The sequence below is a fragment of the Callorhinus ursinus genome, unplaced genomic scaffold, assembly GCF_003265705.2.
Source record: "Callorhinus ursinus isolate GAN/ISIS: 27379988/994484 unplaced genomic scaffold, GSC_fseal_2.0 scaffold36, whole genome shotgun sequence".
NCBI classification, from domain to species: Eukaryota; Metazoa; Chordata; class Mammalia; order Carnivora; family Otariidae; genus Callorhinus; species Callorhinus ursinus.
The window spans coordinates 12,170,367-12,173,502 of NW_027397098.1; the positions used below are offsets into that span (position 1 = coordinate 12,170,367).

The following is a 3,136-nucleotide window of genomic DNA, read 5'->3' on the forward strand; positions in this document are numbered from 1 at the left end:
CAATTTACGCTCTCTCAAACAATGTACAATCTTACTTCCTCCATTTGTGCCCAGTTGTTGTTATCAGACATTCATCTGTACCGGTAGTTGGGGTATTTAATTGTATTCTATTATTGGCTTATTTATATTTCTCTGACGGCTACTGAAACCAATCACCTTTTATACGTTTATAAGCAATTCCACTTCTTTTCTGTGACTCTTTTTGTCTATTTTCCTACTTTTTAATAGTTTCTTTTTCTATGTATTTGTAGGAATCCAATATATCCTGTATAATGATCTTTTCTTTTTTATATAGACTAGACATCTTTTTCTAATGTGTATTTTATTTTATTTAGTTGGTGATTTTATTTTTCATTGATATGGTTTAAATTTTAATAAAATCAAACTTAGTCAATCTTTTGTTTTCCTCCATATTGTTTGCTTTCTAAGATTTACCTGAGGGAAAATTCTCCTTCCCCAAATGTAACAAAGATGTTTTCCTACTTTTGTTTCAAAATCATTACAGTTTTTATGTATTGAGGCCTTCCGGTTATTTGGACTTTATGTCTCTAGGTAGTGAGGTAGGGATCTAACCTAACATGCATTTAGGATGAATAGCCAGCTCTGCTCGGACAGTTTGTAAATGGTCCCTCTTCAGCTTCTAACACATATTCATATATCTCAGGCTTTATTGTGTGTGGAGTCCCAATGTTCTGACAAGTCCCCCTCAGGGTTTGCGTTTCTATTCCATTGGTCTATTTTTCCATCCCTCTACCAGGTTTCTTTTCCACAGTATTTTACTAAGTAACAATATATTGTAATAGGAGTCTCCCATTGGTGGTCTTGACAGTGTCCTCAGTTGTGTATTTCTATTTGTTTGTTAGAGAAGCAGTGTCCTGAAGACTTTAGACCCTTGCTCTCACACTGACTGTTTGATCTTGGCCAAGTTGCTTAACCAATCAGTTCCTCCAGGGCGCCATTTTGAACGTGCGGCTACCCGGGCCGTGAGTCCTACCAGGCAAGGCAGCGGGCTAGGCGAACTAGCTGTCTTCTCTTTTTCCTTCTGTATTCCGTTTCTCTAGGTATACACAGAGATACGGTATAGCTCTAGAGTTATATCCGGTATCTGAAGTGAACTCACTAAGATGATGTTAAGAGGAAACCTGAAGCAAGTACGCATTGAGAAAAACCCGGCCCGCCTTCGAGCTCTTGAGTCCGCGGCAGGCGAGAGCGAGCCGGCGGCCGCCATGGCCCTCGCGCTGGCGGGGGAGCCGGCGCCACCTGCCCCCGTGCCCCCGGAGGACCACCCCGATGAAGAGATGGGATTCACCCTTGACATCAAGAACTTCCTCAAGCCGGGCGAAAAGACGTACACGCAACACTGTCACCTCTTCGTGGGGAACCTGCCCACAGACATCACGGAGGAGGACTTCAAGAGGCTCTTCGAGCGCTACGGCGACCCCAGCGAGGTCTTCATCAATCGGGACCGTGGCTTTGGCTTCATCCGTTTGGAATCCAGAACACTGGCTGAAATTGCAAAAGCAGAGCGGGATGGCACCATTTTGAAGAGCAGACCTCTCCAAATTCGTTTTGCTACACATGGAGCAGCCCTGTCAAGAACCTTTCACCGGTTGTTTCCAGTGAGCTGCTAGAGCAAGCATTTTCCCAGTTTGGTCCTGTAGAGAAAGCCGTTGTGGCTGTGGATGATCATGGTGGAGCTACAGGAAAAGGTTTTGTAGAATTTGCGGCAAAACCTCCTGCACGAAAGGCTCTGGAAAGATGTGGTGATGGGGCGTTCTTGCTAACAACGACCCCTCGTCCAGTCATTGTGGAGCCTATGGAGCAGTTTGATGATGAAGATGGCTTGCCAGAGAAACTAATGCAGAAAACCCAACAATACCATAAAGAAAGAGAACAGCCGCCACGTTTTGCTCAGCCTGGGACCTTTGAATTTGAGTATGCATCTCGATGGAAGGCTCTTGACGAAATGGAAAAGCAGCAGCGTGAGCAGGTTGATAGAAACATCAAAGAAGCCAAAGAGAAACTGGAAGCAGAAATGGAAGCAGCTAGGCATGAACACCAATTAATGTTAATGAGGCAAGATCTCATGAGGCATCAAGAAGAACTCAGACGCTTGGAAGAACTCAGAAACCAAGAGTTACAAAAACGGAAGCAAATACAACTGAGACATGAGGAAGAGCATTGACGCCGTGAGGAAGAAATGATCCGACACAGAGAACAGGAGGAACTGAGGCGACAACAAGAGGGCTTTAAGCCAAACTATATGGAAAATAGAGAACAGGAAATGAGAATGGGTGATATGGGTCCCCGTGGAGCAATAAACATGGGAGATGCATTTAGCCCAGCACCCGCTGGTAACCAAGGTCCTCCTCCAATGATGGGTATGAATGTGAACAACAGAGGAACTATACCAATGGGTCCTGGTCCTGCCATGGGACCAGAAGGAGCTGCAAATATGGGAACTCCAATGATGCCAGATAATGGAGCAGTGCACAATGATAGATTTCCTCAAGGACCATCATCTCAGATGGGATCACCTATGGGGAGTAGAACAGGTTCTGAAACCCCTCAAGCACCAATGAGTGGTGTAGGTCCTGTTAGTGGTGGTCCTGGTGGTTTTGGTAGAGGAAGCCAAGGGGGCAACTTTGAAGGCCCTAATAAGCATCGTAGATATTAAACATTCTTTCATTCCTGGCTACTTAGAGAAAAAATCCTCAGTGGTATGCCTTTACACTTTTACTTGTTACCTGGAAGAAATGGTTTTATTGTTAATGTATGTAAACTTTAAAGTTTTTTTTTTGGTAAAACGAGGTTTTTGTATTTTTCTTTATTCATACATAAGCTTTGTAGATTAGAATGGTAATGGTGATGCTCATCATTGTGAATGTTAAAATGTGTTTGTGACTTTAGCTACATATAAGTTATGCCATAGAACTGTGAAGTCTATGTAGTTACTTAATCTCAATAAAGAAATCATTTTGGATAAAAAAAAAACAATCAGTTCCTCCAAATGCAGATGATATTATTATCTCCTAGGTGTTTTTTTTTTTTTAATAGGGTCAAAGGAGTTATAATATTTAAAGTACTTAGCAAAGTGCCTGGCACTTAGTAAGTGCTATGCAAATGTTAGATTTTT

The 3,136-nt window shown here is 42.6% G+C and overlaps 1 pseudogene; it reads left to right on the forward strand.

Annotated features, from left to right (window-relative positions):
* The first annotated feature begins 966 nt into the window (after nt 1-966).
* Nucleotides 967-2,915, forward strand: LOC112810062 (paraspeckle component 1 pseudogene; annotated as a pseudogene).
* The last annotated feature ends 221 nt before the right edge of the window (nt 2,916-3,136 follow it).